Raw genomic sequence first — 25674 nt, 5'->3', positions numbered from 1 at the left:
GCAGATACTCTGATATAACAAGAAGAGAAATTTACAATTCTTTCTCTCTGCACAACCAGCTATAAGAAGAAAGTTGAAGTCAATGGCAGATTGAAACGTGGCCCTCAAAAGTTAACAGTTCCACATATATAAAAAGAGAGCAGAAAATATTTGGCTCCAGTCACACTCTGGAACAGCCTCTATTAAGAATTTGGTTGATTACACAAATGTACCAGTAACTTACAGAGCATCGAAAACGCAGCTGTACTTGTAGAAAATTCAACAGGCAGACTTGGCCTCAATCCTGAATCTCTAAATTCTGAGAGAATTAGGAGTGCTCCATCACATTGCTTTAACATGAGATTTTGTAGTTTAATCCTTTTGCGCTGTCAAGCTGGTGACCTTTCATTTTAAAGCTTCAGCAAAGGGACTTTTATGGAAAGGAGTTGCGCTTCAGTGCATGATATAATATATGTTAAAAAAAAGAAATGTAGAACTAGCTAAATTTAGAGAACTTAAACCATCTCCAGAGCATCAGTTTAAATAGCTGCAGCACTTTCCACAACTGTTTTTATCAGATATGAAGCCAAATATTTCCACTTCCTAGAGTAGTATGAAGGATGCAACATGCAATTCAGATGTAACGAATAACTTATGTTAAATATACCATCTTCAACATTTAAGCCCTACAACTCAAGGGCCAAACTGTGTCTCAGCTGAACCAGATCAAAAACTATTCATTCTCAAGCAGTTCTGTACTACAGGCATGTAGGACTGAATGGCATGCTAAATGTTCTTCATTGCTGTCTGCACTCTTCACACACCATAATAGTTTGGCAATCCATAGTTCATGACCTCCAAAGACTGTAATGAGGATTTACCCTGCAAGCTTAGTCAGCCGAAAGTGTTATTAGCATCCAGTCACTCAGTGCTCTGCAACAAACAGGAATGGAGACAGGAGAGAGCAGGCAGGCTATGTTTATATTGAGGTTTTGAAAACTATTGCAGTGCTTTTTGGTCGTGCAACCTTTTTATTCTCAAAGGGAAAAAGGCATTTAATTGTCTTCAATTGCCTTTAGAAAAGTTAAGAAATTGAATGTGTGTTGTCCATGTTATCGGTCAACACAGATAAGACAAAACTAGACCTCACACATAACTATAGCTACCAACTGCCATCACAAACTTAAATAGTCTTTGATTCTTGAAGATGCTTCAATGTCTAACTCTGGGAGCCACCAAGGGATGGGTGTTATGTAGCTGTGGACAAGCCACTGAGAATTCTCCTCTCAGCAACCAGCATATATGAAACAATCGAAGACAACATTCTTGGTTGATCTCAGAGAGAAAAAAGGACGATAATAGTCCTTCCCTAAAGAACCAAGAGGTCAAGGCATTCAGACACAACTCTGTTGCCATCTGCTACTACTCTAGCTTCAGTAAAAACAAAGACAAAATACTATCAAAATGTATACCAATATTTACATGGGGAAATTAGTTTGAACAAGAAATAATTTGTATGACTTTGGATCAATACGAGCAGATTCAGATGGTCACAAATCCACAAGACTGCCATAAAATCCTGTGCATTGCAGATGAGTTCAATATCCACTCCATAGTACAACCTCAAGCCTCACCATCCCATCCCATCATAAGCCTGTCTCTTATATTGCTGGGAGTTTTTTGAGTTCATGCACTCAGTCCCAGTCCAATCATAACTCAATTATTAATTTAGTTAAATATTTTTTTCACCTTACCAGCTGCAGAAAAGCGCCCACCAAGGTGGGAGTAACATCTAGCTAGTACAACAATAGAGGCATAATTTTTAATGTTCTCTGAACAGCACACTGGCATTATCACTGAAGCTCTATGAACATATTTCCATTACGATATAATGAGCTGTAAAGCTATGATCTTAACAAGATTCTAGTCTTATGTACTTTAGAATTGGAAATGTTTGAGAATTCCTACATGTCAAGTTCTAAATTGAAAAAACAAACTACAGCACTAGTTAGACTCAGTGGGAGAGCTTCAGCAGTTGGAAAGCAGTGAAAATTTTCCATTAGTTCAGTAGTTGACTGAAATTTATGTCTAGACTGAGCATTGTTTTTGTCCTTCTTGTCTCCTGATTTTCTAAGAAATAGACTCACAATATTAAATTCAGAACAAGAAAAGGCCAGGGAGAAACCAGAAGTTTTCCTTTCTAAACTAGAGGGCAGAAACAGCATGAGCTCGACTATGCAGTCGGTTATACAGATTCAGCAGTAGCTAGACTTGCATTAAAAGGTGATGTTAACATCAAGGAAAACTGACTCAACAAACATAGGGTTCAGTTCTGTCCATCCAGAACCACATCCCAGACTACATCCCTTTGTTTTGTCTGCAGAAATTCTGTGTAGAGGATAACTCCATCTGGGATTTATATATGCTTTGGGAATCTTGCAATGGATATTACATGCTTCAAGAACATTATCCCTGGATTAAAGCCAAGTACCCTCCCAAACGGGGAAAGTCTGTACTGCACTAACAGGATGAGTGCTTCATCTGCTCAACAGTAGAAGGTCCTGCTGGTTCATGTGTATATCCTTGTCAAGACTAGGTTTTTGCTTTGAGTGAAGGCTACTGAGCAATGGTTTAGAAAGGACTAGAATAAAAAACTGAAGGAAAGAGGAAAGATGTGTAGATGTGTTGTGTGTTACTCTAACTCCCATCTATTAGGGGTAAAATACAGTTAAGATAAAGTACATTTAAGTCTCATTTATTTATTCAATTAAGAGTTAGGCATGTGCTTAACTCTCACTTATTATAATCTATGAGAGTTAAAAGTATTTTAACTTTTGCTGGATTGTGCCCTATGCATTTATGCAGTGAAAGGCTTCAAGAGTATCTTGAATCCATAAGAAGGATCACACACACACAATAAATCCAAGACAGCCATTCTCTCAATTTGTTTTTTGTTTATGCCATTTTCCTTAGGTATGTGCTGGACATTAGTACATACTCATGTATTTTACTTTCCTAATTTCTTGGAATCTAAAACAACCCACCTATGCATTGCTAAAAATGATTCTTGACTGAACTATCAATTCTTAATTCAATAAATTTGATACTGGCATTTTATCATAGCTAACACTTACTCCACAATTTAGGTTCTGCCAAATTCCTTCACAGACAAGAGTTATCAGTTATCCTTTATTTACACCAAACCACATGCAGGCAAATAATTTTAGTCCAAGTGTCAATTTCACCCTGGAAAGTAGTTTCATATCATTCAGGCTACAGCACCACTAATAGAATAACCAAAACTTTTTTTTACTGTTGTGCCGATTTAACACTTCATGCTGGTATACATTGGAATAGTATCAATCCTGCCACTATACTCATTACCCCTTATTTTTCTGGGTAGCTTTTAACCCAAGCTCTAAAGCCAGGGCAGAAACAAAATAAACATGCTGCCCAAATCCATTAGTACACTTTTAGAAATGCATAACTGGCAAGAAATATTACCTCCCAATCCAGTTTAGTGGCCACACAGTATTGAGAAAGCACTATTACACACAGTAAGCAGGGCTGTGGAGTCGGAGTCAGAAGCAATTTTGGGTGGAGTCTGAATCGGAGTCAGAGTCAGTAGAAATGTACTGACTCCGACTTCAAAATAACATTAATATTTTAATATTAATATTATTTTTAATATTAATACACTAATATACATTTGCCATTTATGAAAGAGTCAGAGTCGGAGTCTGACAGTAGAAAAATTAATATACATTTGCCATTTATGATGGAGTCAGAGTCGGACAGTAGAAAAATAGAGGAGTCGGAGTCAGAGTTGAAGGTTTGACATACCAACTCCACAGCCCTGACAGCAAGGTCATAAGAATGAAGCACTCAACCTTTATTGAACCAAAACAGCATTTCAAGAAGTTCTAAAACTGTACTGGAACAGTGAAAAATGTATTGTTCACTACCAGTAATGCCAGAGCCACTGCCCAATAAGTGCCAGACATAGTAGTGACACCAATTTCTGTGTAGCAGTGCTGGTTGTGCTTCTAAGAACTTTCTTTTCTGGTCTCAGCAAGTACCTTCCAAGATGATGGGAGAAAAAAATATTATTGGGTAGACTTAAATTCATTAATTTCAGTGGGTCTAACTAAGTATGACTAATGTTGGATAGCAATCATTATTACTATTACTATTGCCAATGATGATCTGCTAACAGAAAAAATTAAGATGTGCATCCCACACAATTAGAAGGCAAGAAACAAGTTTTAGCATCTAAAGAAACCTACTGCTAAGCAGCAAGAAGCTAATAAACTGGTTTATGTACCACGGAGATGAAGAAGTCAAGAAAGGCTCCAGAGAGCAGCAAGGTCATAAAATTACCAGAAACACAAGGCCACAAAGGGTGCACTTTCCATGAGCCCTACCATTCTCATTATGCACAGAGCATTACATGAGAGTATTCTTGGTTGGCATACCCAGCCTTTTCTACGTTAACACCCCACACACACACACACACTGAATACACCTTGACCAAGGTCCCCAAGAATCTTGGAGATGACAAAGAGTGATGTAAATGGATTTAGTGTGGGATCAGTGCTCCTCATGCGTGAAAGTTGTTCATAGCATCCTCACAACATTGTTGACACCAAAATGCCAGACTTGTTCTTTTCCCAGTTTAATCCAATTTACCCTTTCTGGGGAAAATATGATAAATGGGGGGGGAACCATTGCTAACAACCTGTTTGAAATATTTCAATGACCTGTTTACAATATTAAGCCCTCATCTTGAAGGATCCTAAGTAAGGATAACCCTGATATATCACAGCAACACAGAAGCACAGGGTAGACATAAAAATTAAGTCAATGCCTTTTAATAAAGTTTCTGGTAGAGAGATGGTAAGCCTTCACCAGAAGATGCTGATCTAGCAAGATATTTTGTAAGACATTTTCTAGCAAACCATTTTGTGTGCCTCACTCTCTGGGACCACAATGTGTTTTTCAAGCTAATGATTTTTACAGGCCTCATTAATTCATTTTTGAGCATCAGTGACTAGTAATAGGCTAGCAGAGCATTTTTATCATCACTCCTGGCTGTGACAGAAGTCCAGAGATTGAACTATGTCCAGGATAATCTATGTTCTTACTCGTGTGTGTGTGCGCAAATGTTGTGATGTAAAAAAAACAAGCAGCTTGTCTCCACCAATAAAACCAATCAAGACAGTGGTCTACCAGGAATGTTATGACATCTAAATGTCTATTGCTTTGCTCAGATTACATCTCCTTCCACAGAAAGCAGCATTACACTATACATCAAGCATACAACAAAGCAAAATAATCCAAAAGGACACTGCAAATCCAAAGGCAGAGGGGTTGCCATATATACACAGAGGCAACAGTATGGACTGATGAAAGTAAGCTAATCCCTTCAAAGTCCCCTACCACATTTACAGATAATCACAATAAATCATGTCACTAGTTTTGACTTCAGCAGAGCTCCCAGTGATAGAAAACACACAGATTATGTAGTAATTAGCTAAATCACCTTAATTCATTATTGTCCAAGAAAAATGGATCCAAAATGTTCATGACTGCTTAGAGCTCAAAGAGCTCCTTCATTAAATGTAGGTTTTCCAGATTTGCACACTTCAAAGAAACATCACCATGCAGAGTAAAATATGAAAAAATAAAGATGTATGGACTGTTCAGAAGAGTAAAGTACATCAGTAAATCTGTAGTCTTCCACATTATATAACAAGCTAAAAAAGAACAAGAAGACTGCAAGGACACCACTGGAATAAAGCCTGTACATTTTTTCAAAAGCTAACTGAGCAAGAATACTTCTGCAAGGATGACTACTTCAGCAACAGAGAAAAAGATTAAATGCAGGATCCATGCACAAAGGGCAAGATAAGAAAACAAGCAAAGCACAACAGTGAGCAATGTCCTGTAGATCTTTAGCTAGTAAGAATTGCCTCTAAAACCACCAACCAAAATACAATTGTTTGGAAATAATTACATGGGAGTAAATATGTGAACATCCCAAAAGCAATGTAGTTATGAAATGAAAAATATCTTGATGAAATCATAAGCAAAGAGATGTATATGAATGCATAGAGCTAGGTGTATGCACAACGGCTGCTTCATACATTCAAGACTTTAAGGTCCCAATTCAAAGGCTAAAAAATGTGTGAAATTGATGCAACTGTAGCTGTACTTAACTAGTTCCTCAGATTTCAACAGAACTTACGTATGATTGTATTCAACGTTTTTAAGGATTTCATTCACATATCTCCTGGTTCATGAGTTCTCAAATTTTCCCCCTCACCATTAGCTACAGTGTTTATTCAATAATTAAAGTAATAACCTATCAGTCAAACTTCAACTTCAGTCAAAATAAAGCATACGGAACACACACAGTAAATGTTCCCTTAAATGTCCTCTTGAAAATGGACTGCCTTCAAGGCGATTCCGACTTATGGCGACCCTATGTCATAGTAAGTGGTATTCAAAGGGGGGTTACCACTGCCTCCCCCTGAGGCTGAGAGGCAGTGACTGGCCCAAGGTCACCCAGTGAGTTTCATGGCTATGTGGGGATTCAAACCCTGGTCTTCCAGGTTGTAGTCCAACACTCTAACCACTACGCCACACTGGCTCTCTAAATGTCCTCTTAAATGTCCTCATTTTTTTCCATCTTACAAACTTTGCACATCCTGGTTTACACAATTCTTAATTTTAGAACATAGTGCAACAGTACCTTGTATAAAAAAAAATGGTTTGCAATGGACAAGAATCATTATTTGCATTTAGTTTTTCTATGAAGCTATTCCAACCACAGAAGGAAAAATAACTATATCATGCAAATTCAACTACTTAGCAATGTTAAGTTATCAATATTGTCTCAACCAAAGTCAGAGCCTATTATAAGTCAAAGGAAGAAATGAAAATACCACTAAGTATGAGAACAGACAGTGAGCTGTTTTAAAGTTTCCACTGCGTGAATGTATGTATTCATGCTGGCTCAAACTTTTTTGGCACAGAGACAAACACCTGGGCCAAGCCCTCTCACATAGCAGGATGCTTGGATTACCCACTGCTGTTTGCAGGTTTAGGTAAAAAGGTAACAAACAGTAGACTTAAATTCATCTATGACCATCGCAATATGCTTTGCACAGAACCATGAACTTTTTTAAGATGATGGAAGCTGTCACTGTATTTTTTCCTGGGTGTTATAAAACAGACTGTATTCTCTTTTGTAATGATCTGAGAACTCCATACATGTCTTCTCTCAAATATAAAAGTATATGTTTTCTTATCTACTTCTGAGAAACTTAAGGAACAGTACAACCCCCCCCCAAACACCAACTCTCTCCCCTCTAGATGTAGTTATAAATATATATATGAAATATGCAATACATCCAGGACCATCATCTGCCTTTCACACACTCATAGCCTTCCCGGACGATACAATGAACTTTTATTCTTTCCAGCCGCTTTACCAACCCCTCCCCCCCCCGTTTTCCACTCTTCACAGTCCAAGCCAGATGAGATCTATTCACAATAGCTCTCAAAACCACAGTACTTCACATGCACAATAGCACAACACACCCTCTTCCCCAAGCACTCCAACATCCAGATAACACAAATTCCATACTCCCACTGTTAAAAGCACACACCCTCCTATCCTCACATGCACACAGTCATCCAATCCCCCCCACAACACAGACGTAAACACGCACTCTTTATCTCCTGACACAACTAGAACACAGCGACCTTTTCACTCTTCTTTGGCCTACACAACACACCGACGCGAGGAAAAGCGCAGCCCCCCTTCCCCAGTTGACCCGCACACAGTTGTCCTCCCCTCGCCTGTCAACCAACCCCCCCACCCAACGCAAAAATGTATTATCCCGCTGAGGTCTTTCTCCCGTAGCCAAACGTTACAGCAAAGACGCAGCAAACGCGCTACCCAGCAGGGTCGAGCCCTCGTCCGCACGCAGCCCTCCCCGCCTCCCTGCCTCCCTTTGCCTTCCAAAGAGCCCTTGGTAATAACCAACACACACACACACGTCGCTTTCTCCCCAAGCCAGCGGCTACCGAGCCGTTCTTTGAGAGGGCGGCGGCAAGTGCAATAGGACGGTTGCGCCCATAACATCCCCGCCGGCCGAGCAACCGACGCCGGCTCTCCTCTTCTTACCTCAGCGCAGCGCGATGGAGGCACGCCGAATCGGCTGGCGGAATTCGCGCCGCCGCCGTCACCACCACACTCTTCATCCTTCTCTGCCTGATGATGATGTTGCAGCTGTGTGCGAAGAAGAGCAACGGCGGCACAAACAGTCCCCGCCTCTTACAATATGAAGCAGCCAGCGCGCGCACACACACACGCTGCGCCTGAAGAAACCCGCCGAAGGTACCACGAGCCTGCGCGCGCTTGGAGGGATAGTGGTACGCATGCGTGCGTACATAATATCACATATCATGGGAAATATAGTCCTACCGACAGAGCAATCCCTCCCTGCTCTTCTCGCGGGGTTATAGAAGGGCAGTACGTCTATCCTACCCGCTCAGTTTCTTGATTTGTTATGAGCAACCTAAGTTTGGAGAGGCAGAGTACATTTCTCGCAGAAACAAATCGACAAAACGCTATAGAATGAAGCTCAGACATGCTGTTGAGTAATATGTACTACATAATGCCTGAAAGAGGCAATGGGTTTGTGGACGGGATTTAGCTCAAATAGTAGAGCGCTCGAGTAGCATGCGAGAGATAGCGGGATCGATGCTGGCATTCACCTGTTACGTTTTCTTTCTCTCTTCAATTCTTGCTGTAGCCCCTGGAACAATCCTGTTTATCAATGGCCGAGAACTGTTTTTGTCATTGCTAGCTCTTTATTTATAACATTGAACTTGTCAAGGATTATTAATACCTTGCAGCAGTCAAACCAAAATGGAGACAATAGTCAAGAAATCAGAAGAAGCCTAGGACTGCCGAGGGCAGCTACGAGAGAACTAGAAAAGGTCCTCAAATGCAAAGATGTATCACTGAACGCTAAAGTCAGGATCATGCAGACCATGGTATTCCCGATCTCTGTGTATGGATGTGAAAGCTGAACAGTGAAAAAAAACAGATAAGAGAAAAATCAACTCATTTGAAATGTGGTGCTGGAGGAGAGCTTTGCACATACCATGGACATTGAAAAAGATAATTAGGTGTTAGAACAAATTAAACCAGAACTATTATTAGAAGCTAAAATGATGAAACTGAGGTTATCACACTTTGTACACATAATGAGAAGATATGATTCACTAGAAAAGACAATAATGCTGGGGAAAACAGAAGGGAGTAGAAAAAGAGGAAGACCAAACAAGAGATGGGTTGATTCCATAAAAGAAGCCGCAGACCTGAACTTACAAAGTCTGCACAGGGTGGTTTATAACAAATGCTATTGGAGGTCGCTGATTCATGAGTCGCCATAAGTCATAATCGACTTGAAGGCACATAACACAGCTCTTTATAATTTCCCTCATTCTGAATAGTTAAAGATGTGAATATGTCGTCTAAAACAAACAGCATGTGCTAGAACTGGAAAGAAAGCTGTTTGCTTTCTTTAACTTTAAAATGAAATAAAATAAATCTAGACCTCATGAGTTTCTGTACTACTTAGTCCTTGTTGTTATGTATACCATCATACAAAATTCATGTTTATCCAAATGGTGTGATGTTTTCCAACCAAGCAGTGTTTACACAAATGCATACATTAGGGGAAAGTGTACACAAAATGACTGTTGTTGTTATGTGCCTTCAAGACGATTACGATTTATGGCGACCATATGAATCAGCGACCTCCAATAGCATCTGTTGTAAACCACCCTGTTCAGATCTTGCAAGTTCAGGTGTGTGGCTTCCATTAGGGAATCAATCCATCTCTTGTTTGGCCTTCCTCTTTTTCTACTCCGTTCTGTCTTTCCCAGCATATCATGTCTTCTCATTATGTATCCAAAGTATCATAACCTCTGTTTCATTATTTTAGCTTCTAACAATAGTTCTCACACCTGTCTCACACCCTTTCCAATGGGGAACCAATTGGTTTCTCCATATTCTGTCCTTACAGTAGCCTCTTGTGCAGAGTATAGGTTGCGCATCAGGACAATCAGAGGCTGTTGCACCCCCATTTCTTTTAAAGCATTCCATAGTTTTTCATGATCTACACAATCAAAGGCTTTGCTGTAATCAATAAAGCACAGGGTGATTTCCTTCTGAAATTCCTTGGTCTATTCCATTATCCAACGTATGTCTGCAATACTCTTAAAATACTTGGAAGAAACAAATCACCAGGAATAGATGGCATACCAACAGAGTTGCTACAAGCTACTGAGTCTGAATCTGTCCAAAAACAAAAATCTGTTAAGAAATATGGAAAACTAAACAATGGCCCACAGACTGGAAGCGTTCAATATACATCCCAGTTCCAAAGAAAGGGGATCCCAGGGAATGCAGTAATTATCGAACTATTGCCTTAATATCCAGAGCTTGGAAGTAACTCGTTAGAAATAACGAGTTACTTGTAATTTGTTACTATTTTGCATAACGAGTTGGTAACTTCGTTACATTTTGTATGTAACAGAGCGAGTGGTAATTTCATTACTTTTGAGCTGCAAATGTAACTTTTTGCGTTACATTTGGACGTTACTGGGGGGGGAAGCAGGGGAAATCATCTGCTGCTGTGATTGGTGGAATGGTGGAGGAAAGATATGTGCCTCAAACTGGGCTTCTGCACTGTTTAGCTCTTCCCTCGTGCTCTATGGAGGCACGAGGGAGGAAGTGGAGAGTCAGACAGAGCTGGAGGGCAAGGAGGAGTAGAAGGCAGAAGCAGCAGAATGGAAGTGAAGAGCTGTGGACGTGAGTGTATGTGTTACCCTTTCCAGCCTACTCTCCCTGCCCCCCCGCTCGTCCTGCCTCCCTCAGCCTGCTCGTCTGCCCCCTCTGCTCTTCCTGGCACCCCCTGCTTGTCCTTGCATCCCCTCTGCTTGTCCTTGCATCCCCTCTGCTTGTCCTTGCATCCCCTCTGCTTGTCCTTGCATCCCCTCTGCTTGTCCTTGCATCCCCTCTGCTTGTCCTTGCATCCCCTCTGCTTGTCCTTGCATCCCCTCCGCTTGTCCTTGCATCCTCTTTGCATCCCCTCCGCTTGTCCTTGCACCTTCTCTGCACCCCCTCCGCTTGTCCTTGCACCCTCTTTGCATCCCCTCCGCTTGTCCTTGCACCCTCTTTGCATCTCCTCCGCTTGTCCTTGCACCCTCTCTGCATCTCCTCCGCTTGTCCTTGCACCCTCTCTGCATCCCCTCCGCTTGTCCTTGCACCCTCTCTGCATCCCCTCCGCTTGTCCTTGCACCCTCTCTGCATCCCCTCCGCTTGTCCTTGCACCCTCTCTGCATCCCCTCCGCTTGTCCTTGCACCCTCTCTGCATCCCCTCCGCTTGTCCTTGCACCCTCTCTGCATCCCCTCCGCTTGTCCTTGCACCCTCTCTGCATCCCCTCCGCTTGTCCTTGCACCCTCTCTGCATCCCCTCCGCTTGTCCTTGCACCCTCTCTGCATCCCCTCCGCTTGTCCTTGCACCCTCTTTGCATCCCCTCCGCTTGTCCTTGCACCCTCTTTGCATCCCCTCCGCTTGTCCTTGCACCCTCTTTGCATCCCCTCCGCTTGTCCTTGCACCCTCTTTGCATCCCTTCCGCTTGTCCTTGCACCCTCTTTGCATCCCTTCCGCTTGTCCTTGCACCCTCTTTGCATCCCCTCCGCTTGTCCTTGCACCCCTCCAGAGAGGGTGAAAATTGGGAACTGGCAAGAGACTAGGAGGTAGGTGCAGTCTCATACTTCTGTTTGTGTGTTTTGCTTCAGTTATGTGCCTCTCATAGAGCGACTCTCACTAGGCAGCAAGAGATGACTACCCCAAGCAACTAATTTGGGGCACCATGCAACAAATTATTAGCTATTTTAATTTTTGGTTGTTGTATATTTACTGTCAGGAAGAGGTACTTGTGAGATTTTCTGCCTCAAATGCCAACATAACTTTTCAAGCTATGGTACTATGACCTTGACTTGGGGGCAGGGCACCATTTGCTCTTCTGCTTCAAGTAAATAAATAAATAAATAAGTAGCAAAATGTCTTGGGCTGCACCTACTTGCAGTCATTTCACATACTGGACAACTAACATGGCTTTTTGGTGAAGGGCAAGAGAGAATAAGACTGTTATCTCAAAAACAGTTGTGCTTGAGGAAAAGATGGCAAACATATGTAGAACTGAACTTTTCTGCAATAATATAGACATTTGCATATGGTATTTTTTCTACTCATGGAATATTAAATCTTTAAGTGCTAAATCCTTCGTCATCCCCTCCCCCTTGTGCACACCCTTTACACTGTCTTTCTCCCTATGCATGTAGGTCAAAATGACAACTGGTGTAGTTTGGGAATTAACAGAATGAGAGCTGAATTACAACTCAAAAAAGAACTTTCCTGCTGGTGTCTGCTACTGATGTGGGGAGCATTTTGTTAGGGAGAAGTGATGAGAGGGGGTAATTTGCTGCTGAAACTTTTTATCTGCAACCCCTTCCCTGGCCACTTTTCCCTAGCTGATGGAGGTCAATAAGGAAAAACATGGGGCATTGCACTGGTAAAGTGGCAGGCATGGAAAACAACCCCTTCCATCTATCTCCTGCTTCACCTACCCAAATGCACCCCAGCAAATGCTTTGCACATTGACAGCACACATTTAGTTGGTTTTCTGGTATTTGCTGCTGAAAGTGTAGTTCCATGCTGGGTGCAGCTGGGACGTTCTGAGTTCATATCTTACCACAGCCATGCACTCGCTGGATGACCTTCTGGCCACACCCACGCCAGACATTTATGCCACTTTAAACAGTCATGACTTCCCCCAAAGAATCCTGGCAAGTGTAGTTTGTGACGGGTGCTGAGTGTTATTAGGAGACTCCTATTCTCCCGACAGAGCTCCAATGTCCAGAGTGGTTTAACAGTCAGCCCCTCTTCTCAGACAATTCTGTGACTGGAGTTCTGTGGGGGGAATTGTCCTGTCAGGTGTGCTTTAACTTGGATTCCTGCATTGAGCAGGGGTGTGGACTCGATGACCTTAAAGGTTCCTTCCAACTCTACTATTCTATAATTTTCTGTTAGCTGAGACCTCTCTCTCTCTCTCTCTTTCTCTCTCTCTCGCACGCGCACGCACACACGCACGCACGCACGCACTCACGCACTCACTCACTCACTCACACAGCCACTGAGCATTTCATAACAGAGCATTCTCAGTACTCATTTGGGCTGTTTTGGGAGTCATCCCCTTTCTGTTTTCTCTCTCACTTTTTTGTATACTGCAACACTTGGGATTCCCTCTTGCCCACTAATACTTCTTATTATGTGTGGTATGGATGGTGATACCATGGCTACATAAGCAACAACACTTCCAGCCTGAGCTTCAGAAATAGAGGGAATGACACTCTGACCAGTTTAAGTGGTTAGTATTTAAATCTGACTGGAAACTGTTCAGTTTGATACAAGGTGGCTATTAAGCATGACCTAAAAGCTGCAATTCCAAGCATACTTACTTGGAAGTAATTCCCATAGCAGTAAATAGGATTTACTTCTGGGAGTATAGAATCAATCCGTAAGAGTCTCCCAGTAGACACCATACATGTAAGCACATGGCTTTTCCCCAAGAATCTTGGGGACTGTAGTTTACTCCTCACAGAGCTACAATTCCCAGCACCCATAACAAACTACAGTTCCCAGGATTCTTTTTTGGGGTGGTGGTGGAAATGTGCTTTAAATCTGTCATGTGTATGCAACTTTGGTGAGATAATAGCTGAAGGTAATCAGCCCAAAATGATAACAAATAATCAGTAGGCATTCCCAAAAGACATTCAAACAGTGGGTTAAAAAAAGTGAGAATTACAGAGGCAAACACAGAATGCAGTTAAGCAATAAAGTAATCCAAGAGAGAGGAGACACCTTTGTCTCTGTTCTCTCCCTCCTGAGCCAGGAGGGCAGCTCCCAAACCTGAGTGTTGCGCCTCCAAGTTAGTTAGAACTAGGTATGCCTTTCCTATCTACTATGTATTTCTATAAATAAAATAGCTTCTCTTATTTTACTAAGTCTTAAGTCTCAGTGATCTCAGTGCAGGGTAAAAGCCTGCCACTAAGGTAAACGCACACATTGGCACACACACATCTCAGACTGTTGACAATCTCTGCTAATATCTATACAAATTTACATAACAAGCATCACCTGAACTCACATGATCTAGAGTTACCTTAGATCTTGCAACATTTGCAAATGAGAAGCAATAGGGTTTTACATTAGTTCTGATTGTCTATTGGGCTATCATAGGGTATGTATTTTTTGCCTTTTCTATGGCAAAAACTCCAACTTCAGTGGAATTTATGTGATGTGTTCTAACCATTTGAATTTGGCTAATGAATGCTTTATTCTTTCATCAGAACTTTAGCAGTAGTACTAAAATACTAATAAAAAAGGGAAAGAGAAAAAATACTTTACACACATCATTCAGCTGTATTGTTAATTATAGATATAGATATAAAGGATAAATGGCATTTTGTCAAAAGTATTTTTGCCTACATTTTATACCTCCTCCTTGGTTTTCCAAGCTTGGCATGGAATGCTTGTCATACAGAATTAATTTGAAATGCTGCATTATCATAATCATCTTCTTCAAAATAAAAAAATAAATGTACTGCCTTCAAGTTGATTCCGACTTATGGTGACCCTATGAATAGGGTTTTCATGAGAGGCAGTGACTGGCCCAAGGTCACCCAGTGAGCTTCATGGCTATGTGGGGATTTGAACCCTTCTACTACCCCCTGTTTGTGTGTGTTTAGTTTTAATATTGTTTTAGCCTACTTAGATGTGAAGCAGCCAAGGCCAGCACCTTGTAGGCATTTTTTAAAAAAAGTAACTGAAATGTAATTGTAGTGATTACTTTTGAGAAAAAGTAAAGTAATCAGTTACTTTCAGAGCAATTGTAATTGTAACTGTAATTACTACCTTTTTGGCCAAGTAGTTGTAACTGTAATTTATTACTTTTTAAAAGTAATCTTCCAAGCTCTGTTAATATCCCATGCAAGTAAACTAATGCTCAAGATTCTACAACAAAGGCTCTTACCATATATGGAGTGAGAAATGCCAGACGTCCAAGCTGGATTTAGAAAGGAAAGAGGCACCAGAGATCATATCACAAACATGACATCCTGACATCTCTTTTATAGAGTTCTTCAGTGTATTGCTTCCATCTTCTTTTTATTTCATCTCAGTCACTCAGTGTGTTCCCCTGTTGATTATTCAACATCCCTACACTTGGTTTGAATTTTCCTTTCATTTCTTTAATCTTTTGGAATACGGCTCTTGTTCTTCCCATTTTATTGTCCTATTTCTTTACAATAACTATTGTAATAGTTCTCTTTGTCCCTGTGTACTAGTCGCTGTGTTGCTGTGTTTAGGGTTCTGATTGTGTTTCTATCTCCTTTTGCTTTTGCTTTCCTTCTTTAACCATTTTAAGAGTTTCTTCAGTCATCCATTGAGGTCTTTCCCTTTTTTTAATTAGAGGTATTGTCTTTTTGCATTCTTCCCTGATAATGTCTCTGACTTCAGTCCATTCTGGTTCTCTATCAACTAAGTTCAAAGCCTCAAATCTGTTCCTTATTTTATCTTTATATGCTTCTGGGATGTTATTTAAATTGTATTTTGACATTATGATTGTTTTGTTCTTCTTTAGCTTTACTCTGATATTTTATCAGTTTACAATCTGTACCGCAATCTGCTCCTGGTCTTGTTTTCACAGAATGTATGGAACTTCTCTATCTTCTGCTACAAATTATATAATCAATTTGATTCCAATATTGACCATTTGGTGATGTCCACATGTACAGTCGTGTTTTCGATTGCTCAAAAAATGTGTTTGCAAGAAACAAATTATTGGCTTCACAGAACTCGATAAGTCTATCTCCTGCTTCATTTCTATCTCCTAAGCCCCATTTCCCCACAATTCTTAGTTCTTCTCTGTTCCCTACTTTTGCATTCCAGTCACCCATGATTATCAGCACATCTTGTTTTCGTGTGTGATCAATTTCTTGTACTTCTGGGTAAAATTTCTCCAATTCCTCTTCTTCTGCATTTGACGTTGGAGCATAGACTTGGATGATGGTTATATTAATAGGATTCCCATTTAATCTCATTGATATAACTCACTCAGACCTTGCATTATAGCTCTTAATTGTTTTTGCTATATCATTTCTCACCATTAAAGCAACTCCGTTTCTTCTTGATTTCTCATTTCCTGCATAAAATATTTTGTAGTCGCCTGATTGAAAATGTCCCATTCCCGTCCATTTTAATTCACTCACGCCAAGTATTGTAATGTTGATACGTTTCATTTCTTGCTTGGCAATTTCTAACTTTCCCTGGTTCATGCTTCTCACATTCCATGTTCCTATTGTGTGCATCGTACTACTCCGGACTCTCCTTTCACATCTGTGTGCATCAGCCTCTGGGCTTCCTTTCAGCTTTGACCCAGTGGCGTCATTAGTCACAGCACTACTTGTGCTTGTCCTTTGTTCTTCCCCAGTAGCTTGGTGGGTGCCTTCTGACCTGGGGGTCTCATTTTCCAGCACTATCTCATGTTGCATTTTGGATACTCTGTTCATAGGGTTTTCATGGTAAGAGGTATTCAGAGGTGGTTTACCATTGGCTTCCTCTGAGTTTGGATGCATCTTAGTCTGGTGTCTTAGTTTTGACCATCCCACCTTGGGTGCCCCTGCTAGGCGCCTAGCCTCTTGGTCTAGACTCCTGACGGCATTGCTCTCAGCTTCTTCAACACTCTCAAACCCCCTCACCACGTTAAGGTGTGCATCCTAGAGGGGGCTACACCAGATTTCATACTCAAAGTAAATACTAAACAAGTTCTATGTTTTAAATTATTGCTGTTTAATAAAGCCAGTTAGCAAGCTTTACACTTTATATTATATTTATTAAGTTATAAATTTTAAATTAAAATTAACAAAATTGTGTAATATTGTTAGGATACACTTGAATTCTTTCAGTTACTCATTTATTGTCACTTATAGAAAATAAACAGAATCTTAATGTCATTCTAAGATCATAAATTAATTATACCTCCATACATTTAAATATAAATTTAATACCTCAGTGACATATAATCTTTCAAATGTCACAGTATATAGTCTACATTACTACTTCCTCAAATAATTGTTTCAATTTAGCCAATCACAAGGTTTTGTTTGCCAAAGATCTAAATGCATCTGAAGCACCTGGTTGATCCATGGTGTCTTGGGCGTCCTCTACTGGCTAACCCAACAATATTTATCTAGGCATGGGGGGAGCGAAGAGAGAGGAACAATCATTGCTGGAGGCCTCTGGCTTCTAGGATGTGAACCATCTATCTGAAATTGCAGAACAATAAAGAATATCTTAAAATTCCATTTATTTTTTAAAAAGAGGAATGCAGCCAGCCACAACATATATATGCCTTATTATGCCTGAATTATGGGTGTCTCCCATTGCTCTGAAGAGTAACGCATGCAGTTCCATCTGGTTGGAACTGAAGAGGATTGATTGCTGCGGTTCAGGTAGATGCTGAATTTGCTAGAACCCACATGTTATTTATATGTGTGTGTGTGTCTCTGTGAAGACTGATGCTGGAAAAACTAGTTTGGAGGAGCAAAGGAATGGCAAAAATGAAGGATTTTATCCATGCTATGTAGGACCTTAATTTACTGTGACTATAACCTGTGGAATCGAATAGAGTAGCCAATTTTTTTCTGGCCAGAGGGGGGATGCCTTCTACCTTTGGAGTCATCCCTAGTATGGATCTATGTGTGTAGTCAGATAGGAATAGATTCCTATTCATTGGACATTAAAATTAGTATGCATCAATGTAAACATGCTATGAGGAAACATGCTCATTTGTTAGCCTGGTGTAAGGAAGTCCAAGCTTTCCCAACAAGTTTCCAGAAGTCACAGATAGGCTCCCAGACTGGTTACAGTGTTTATTTATTTATTTATTTGTTAAATTTTTATACCGCCCCACTAGCATAGCTCTCTGGGCGGTGTACAACAAAGAAATACAAATATATACAATAAAATCCCATAATAAAATACAACAACAATATAAGAGAGTAAGAAAACTAAAAACAGTTACAGCACATGTTAAAACTAGATTAAGTTAGATTAAAATGCCTTGGAAAAGAGGAAGGTTTTGACTTGGCGCCAAAAAGATAGTAACATCGGTGCCAACCGCACCTCATCGGGGAGACTGTTCCACAGTTTGGGGGCCACCACTGAGAAGGCCCTAGTTCTTGTTACCACCCTCCGAGCTTCTCTATGAGTCGGAACTCAGAGGAGGGCCTTCGATGTAGAACGTAGTGTACGGGCAGGTTCATATCGGGAGAGGCGTTCCAGCAGGTATTGTGGTCCCGCGCTGTATAAGGCTTTATAGGTTAAAACCAGCACTTTGAATCTGGCCCGGAAGCATATTGGAAGCCAGTGCAAGCAAGCCAGAACAGGTGTTATGTGTTCGGACTGCTTGGTCCACGTTATCAGTCTGGCCGCCACGTTTTGCATGAGCTGTAGCTTCCGAACTGTCTTCAGAGGCAGCCCTACGTAGAGCGCATTGCAGTAATCCAATCGCGAGGTTACCAGAGCATGTACAACTGATGTGAGGTCCTCCCTGCTCAGGTAGGGACGTAGCTGGGCTACCAACCGAAGTTGGTAGAACGTGTTCCGTGCCACCAAGGCTACTTGAGCCTCAAGTGACAGGTAAGGATCTAAAAAGACTCCCAGACTATGAACCCGTTCCTTTAGGGGGAGTGTAACCCCGTCCAGGACAGGGTGTATATCCACCACCTGATCAGAGAAACCACGCACCAGCAGCATCTCAGTCTTGTCTGGATTGAGCCTCAGTTTGTTAGCTCTCATCCAGTCCATTATCGCGGCCAGGCAACGGTCCAGCACACTGACAGCCTCACCTGAAGAGGATGAAAAGGAGAAGTAGAGTTGCGTGTCATCAGCGTACTGATGGCAACGCACTCCAAAACTCCTGATGACCGCACCCAACGGCTTCATGTAGATGTTTCTTCCTCCACTGATAAGTTATATGGGCTATTCCCTGCTGTTTCCCACCAGAGTTCCAGAATCAAGTCTCCCCAAGGTGGTTTGCAAGGGAAATGCTAAGAAATTCGATCAGAGTCACACTATAAAAGGCACTTGGAAGGGAGATATATCAGAGTAACTCCATGCTGTCAGTGCATTTGTGCTACAGACAAAGTGGAGGATGTAGTAGACTCATTTTATAGTTTTATCTGTATGGCAGTTAGAGAAAAAGAGAGATTCTTGGAATTTCTCTTTCATCTAAGACAGGTGTGGGGAACCTTTGGTTTTCCAGAAGTTACTGAACTACAACTCCCATCAGTCCCAGCAAGCATAGTTAACAGTCAGGGATGATGGGAGTTGAAGTTCATCAATATCTTGAGGGCCAAAGGTTCCCCACACCTGATTTAAGAGACGAGTGGAAGAAATAATTTGAATCCTGCTTTCTGATAACTTTTTATTAGTAGTTGTATTATTAGCTTTTTTTTATTTATCACTTCTAAGACATCTAAAATGTTCAATGCTTTATACTATGTTTAAAACTTAAGATAGGCTCACAATCTAACAGATGCAGTACAAAAGGAAAGGAATGGGGAGGGAAGAGGAAAGCAAGCATTGGAGAGCTGTTCCTTCTTTGGCCGATGGATGGAGTTGAGCTGGTCTGCTCCTTGCCATGATGATCTTCTGGTGTGCAACTTTCCAGTGTGGTGCTTCCCTTCACCTCTGCAGTCCCATTTGTAGTTCTTGCTAGAAAGCTGCACCAAAAAGAATGGGTCGCAACAAAAGTTTTTAAAAATACAGTGGTGTGTGTTTGTTTAAATATACTTGCTTGGAATTTTATGGGTAGAATTCTGCCTTCTAAGTCATATGTATGCAATGCTGTAATGGACTTTAGGTGATATAAGCAATACATGATTGACTGACTGGTCAATAAGAGATACTAACACAAAATTATTTTGCCAAAGTCTCATGATGAGATGGCCGCTCATTTTATCTTCCTCCATGACAATGAAGTCCTGAAGGCTGCTTCTGACAGCAATATGTACCCCAGGCTATGGCATTCCCAGTAGAGTGCATTGCAGCAACCCAATCAGGAGGGTATTGGAGCATGGACTATTGTAGCTAAGTTATCCTAGTCCAAGAATGGTCATCGCTGGCAAACCAGCCAGAGTTAGGTTATAGACACTCCTAGCCATGACTGTTTGGAATCTAGGAGTGCCCGCAGACTATGCATCTGTTCCAGTTAAGAAACGCACACAATAGCAGCAACAGCACAGGGGACATAGCTAGCATCTTGTCTATGGTGTTTGTTCCCAGTCTCTGCTACCCTACTATGAGCCCCAGAAAGCATTCCAGGTGGATTCTCATCCCCTATTCCCACCCATGGACAGTTCTAGTGTCCAAGCAATCTTCCAAAGAGCCTGTAAAATTCTAATTTAATTCTGTTGCATCTGGATATGCATTTAGCGAAAGAATCTGTGAAGTTCTCATTCACACCTAATCATTCATCTTCAGGCATACTTGGCTACATTTTTAGTAGGTGGGAGAGCAGACGTTGTACAAAGTGTTGCATTGCAACAGTAGAATAAACACTCTATAATCTTCAGCCAATTTTTGAAAGACAATAAGGAGCCCTGAAATGATCACAAAGAGCTGTATGTTGTTCTGGCATTAGGTTCCTGTTGGTTTTCCATGCCCATTTCCTAACAAATAAAAGTAGGAGCTGTATTGGCTGGCAAGATCTTTCTAGCTTCTAGTTTCTACTTTCTACTTTGAGCTCAACATGCAACAAACACTAGAGATACCAACCCATACAAGAACTCAAAACACTCTGCTTCTGCAATAACACTTTACAACACAAATCAGACTGGTCTCTTGACAAATCTATAGAAATGCTGGAACAAAAATGAAATACCATTCACTTAACTGAGATAATCATTAAGCCATTGCAGACCAACAGCTGCTGTTTCATTGTGAAGCATAACCTTAGTTGCTGCCCAGAGCTCCTGCTGGGAGGAAGGGCGTGATATAAATCAATCAATCAATCAATCAATCAAATTTTCATTTCAAAGGTTACATCTGCACTGGCTACTGATTTCTTACTGGACAAAATTCAAGGTGTTACTGTGAGTATTTCAACAGCTTGGGACCAGTTTACTTGAAGGATCACTCTACCTCATATATGCCCATTCAGCTACTTCAATCTGCAGAACTTGCACTTTTACAAGCGCCGCGTAATGTTCAATTTTGCAATTGTAAGGAATTATCTTTCAACATGTCAGCAGCAGCTACAATCTGTGACTTCCTGCCCATGGACATTAGGCAGATGCCTTTGCTGTTTTTGGCACTTACTAAAACCTTTTTTCTTTAGGCAAAGTTACTCAGACATGTAAGGTTGACAAGTATTTTAATATGTAATTCTGTTCTATAAGTGTATATTTTTAACCTGGTCTTATTTACAATTTGAAAACTGCAATAATTATTAGGGGCAATAAGTAGACCATCCTTCCAGATCTATCTACATGAGCCCTTAGATCAGCCTTCCACAATCCGGTGCCCTCCAGATATTGTTGGATTCCAGCTCCCATCAGCTCCAGCCAGCATGTTCACTGGCCAGCAATGATAGGTATTGTAGTCCAAGACATGCCTGCCTTAGATTATCTACCACAGGGATGGGGAAGCTGTGAGTCTCCAGATATTGCTGGCCTGGTCCACAACTCAGATCATCCCTGACCACTGGCCACATTGGCTAAGGCTGATGGGAACTGGAGTCCAAAGCAAGAAAAAAAGTGGCTAGCATCTAAAACTGGAAATGTGAGAGAGAGGGAGAGGGAATTGGAGTCCGACAACAGCTGGTGGGCCAGATGCTGTCGATCCATGATCTAAATAGCCCCTCCTCCAGGTGCCCCCTCAGGGGGAAATACAGTTCACAAAAGAGAGATGCTTTCAGCACTGGTCCAGCTGCTGTGGCATGCTTTTTCTGCCCGGTTGTCTTATTCTCCAGGCCTTTTAATATAAGTGTAGTACAGTTTTTTTAAAAATAATTTGAAACACTGTTATTAATATTTAATCTCAGTTTTTGTAGTGGTTATGTTGTACTTTGCCCTATGTGGTTGTTGTAGCTCTTAGTAAATAATATGTATAACTGTGACCGGCATCTTCATTCTGAATATTTATCACTTTATTTTATTGATTTGTGATGTATCTGTTTTCTTATATGAGATTATGGTTTTAAATTGATTCAGTTACCTAATTTGCAACACTTAGAAAACACAGGTTATGAGGCAATTAAGAAATACATTAAATTAATAAAAATAAAGTATCCCCTTTGCAACCTTCTCCCAAATGGTAAATGTACAGGCTTTCTGATGTCCAGAGAGACTTAGAACTTATTGTAAAGAGGCACAGACCACATTAATATTACTACACGGCAGTCCCAGGATAAGAGTTTTAGTTCTCCTTTCCCCAAATTTTATGTACATCCCATTATGTAGGATGGCGCAGAGTGGTAAGCGGCGGTAACGCAGCCGAAGCTCGGCTCATGGCCGGAGTTTGATTTGTTGTGGGAAAATAATGTTCGTTTCTTACTCTGACTCAAAACGAGACGCTAATAGCAGTTCAGGATAAAACTTAAAAAATAATTTATTAAAAAATAAGCAGCACTCACATCAGCAATTCAGAGTGAGTGCGGTCGACCCAGACTGTCTTGTTCCCCCAATATCTATACCCCTTAGTAAACAACTTACAGGAAGCTTACAGTAGGAACTCCATATGTGGTAATATTACAGTGTGTTACATTGAACTGGTTCCATCAGTGTATTCCCTGAGTCATGCTTCCGGCCATAGTACATGAACAGCTTATATTACTAAGATGGCGGATATAGACATCTGTTGTAAGATGGCGGTGCTTAATCAAAACAGTATATAACTCTCAAGGATGACCTTCAAGGAGGTGCTTTAGTGTGTCAGAGGAATTAACCCTTAACAATCCCCCCTTAGAACCTCAGCATGCCCACATGCCAGAGGTTCTCCTTTGACCATATTTGGATTACAGCATTCAAAGTGGCTCATTAGTCTGGCCAATACCTTCATTGATATAACATCACATTTCTTTCTTGCCATCCTCCTGTTAACCAAATGTGTGTATTGCACAACCTCCAATGAACTTCAGCATCCAACAATATATACATTAATGCAAAAAATCAGTTACAAGCCCTATTCTTACATACATCAATATTCCATGATATGGTATAGCAGTAATGGCTTATTCTAATGGGTGAATTATCTTTATTTACACTATGGCTTCTTCTTATTTCGTAAATACCTTACTTATGTAATCCTGATTAGGAAGTCATTGTGGTCATATGTGCATGCTTGGTGCGAAACTTAGAAATACAAACCAACCAAACTTCCCTACTGGATTCATTTCTACACCTTTAACACAGTCTAACTATTACAATATTTATACAATAGCAGGAACATTAAACATTTAGCAGCAAACAAGGTAAGAAGCGATCAGAAACATAAACATTCACAGTACATTAAATAATAAAATATAACAATAAAAACTTTTAAAAAAAGAATTCTATTACATTCAATATTATAATGAAAAATAGAACAAGTCCTGTGATGTTGAATACACTGCAGGGTGGATTGTACACACTCCATCCTCAGGAGACTAGCTGGTCATGTTCCATGGTTTACTGACGCTAGTCAGAAAAACTTGAGTGATGAAAAGAACAATATTAACTGTAGCATCTTCCTTTGGAAATCTGAAAGAAAAAAGGTACGGAGACTTTACTTCTCAAAAAAACCCCTCCCACCGAGTGACTTTCGAAATGCCTTTTCTTCAGCTGGCGTGGGCGGAAATTATAACTTCCTTGGAATCCTTCAATGATAAGTGTGAGGAGTTTTTCCAACAAACACTCTTGATTAAGCCGCTCTTGGAAAGTCGTCAAGCCTGATTCCAGCATGTCGGGGCGGGAATTCACCAGATCCTCCAAGCCTTGTCCAAATGGTCTGGAAATTCTCCTGTAGCCCTTACTTGGGAAATCAAACTTGAATCAACGCTGTCCTTTATCAAAAAGCCTTCCTCTATTAACATTATGGCAATATCTGCATCTGCCCATCAGGAAGACACCTGGGAAGGAATTAAGGCTGTTGATTTAAAGTTAGTAGGTTCCTTACATATTTCCAAAGCCTTTTTTCGCTCATTCTCAGGATATTTTCAGCCAGTCTCGCTAGGTCCTCTATAGACAATTCTTCTAGGGAAAACAAAGCATCAGGGTCCCATGGTAGGGAGGGCATCCACTGGATGTAATGTCCTTTTCACATGTGCTGCGTGTATCCAGGCCTCCTTTTTCTTTCCTTTTGATGAATATAAGAACTGGAAAAGGTTGAACTCAAAAAAAAATTACTACTTCTCACACATAATTTCCCCCCTTTGCTCATAACAAGGAAACTCGGTAGGAAGAGGCTGTGCTTCTTTAACCCTAGACTAATTACAATGCTATTCATAAAGTTCATAGAATACAATATAATACACAATATATATAACCTCTATCCTTTCTCTGAGGACCTTTTTCCTTGGCCTCAGAGATTTACATATCCATTTGGTCGTAATTAAAGACAAACCCTATTTCAAACACTCTTTTACAGTTGATCTGGGTGAAAATTTTGATTGAGTAGACTGATCACAGCAATGAACATCTGTTTGAGTAGCTTTAGCATGACCCACAAAATCAGTTTGAGTTGCACCAGAAACATTGACAAAATAAGGAAATGGAGAGGCCGGTTTGGACCAAGAGGTGGGGGATGATTTTAGAATACTGTCGTTGGTGCGAATTCCAATTGTGCCCATGTGATGTTCCTATATTAATGTATATATGGTAAGTGTTGGTTGTTTAGAAGATACATGGTAAGTGGAGTGAAAGAGGAGGGGGAGTGAATGGGCAGTAGAATGCTAGATGATTGGCTGAGTGTTTAAAATGGCTGAACGTATAAAAGGAAGAGAGACAGTGGAATCTGAGAGGTGGTGGTGGTGGATGAGGTGAAACTGAGTGGATTGCTTGGTGGGGTTTAGAGAGTTGTTTGCCAGGAGAGAGTGGAGAAGGAGGGGGGTGGAGTTCAGATTAGTATTGAGTAAAACCATATGCTTATGTGCCTTAAGAAGAAATCTTGTTAATCTTGTTAGCTTTGTTATCTTTAATAAATACTTAATTTGGTTTACCAAAGGCCTGATCCTTGGCTGGGGTTTCACAGACCAGAAGGGAAGGGAAGGTAATGACCAAGGCTGAAGGGAAACTGTAACAAATGGTGGCAGCGGTGAAGAGAATAACAATACCAGTATTCAGAGTCTCTGGGAATACCAGTATTAGGACGTGACTGGTGGTTGCCTAGCAGGGGGATCTGTTGAGATCTGTGCTAGAGCGGGGAGAGAAACAATAAAAAAGGACAGTCCGGACTGGTGGAGTCCCTGGTGGTGCCTAGTGACAGGCAGTAGCCACGCGCAGGT

At 41.0% G+C, this 25674-nt stretch overlaps 1 protein-coding gene across 2 annotated transcripts in view; it reads right to left on the bottom strand.

Annotated features, from left to right (window-relative positions):
• LOC133376948 (uncharacterized) overlaps window positions 1-8396 on the bottom strand; it is a 144789-nt gene extending 136393 nt beyond the window's left edge. For both annotated transcript variants that reach the window (XM_061609983.1, XM_061609986.1), the window contains exon 1: window positions 8174-8396. The gene's annotated coding sequence lies outside the window, so the exon portion shown is untranslated. The remainder of the gene's footprint in view (window positions 1-8173) is intronic.
• Between the last annotated feature and the right edge of the window lie 17278 nt (window positions 8397-25674).

The sequence above is a fragment of the Rhineura floridana genome, chromosome 2, assembly GCF_030035675.1.
Source record: "Rhineura floridana isolate rRhiFlo1 chromosome 2, rRhiFlo1.hap2, whole genome shotgun sequence".
NCBI lineage: Eukaryota > Metazoa > Chordata > Lepidosauria > Squamata > Rhineuridae > Rhineura > Rhineura floridana.
This window is presented reverse-complemented; position numbering and strand designations above follow the sequence as displayed.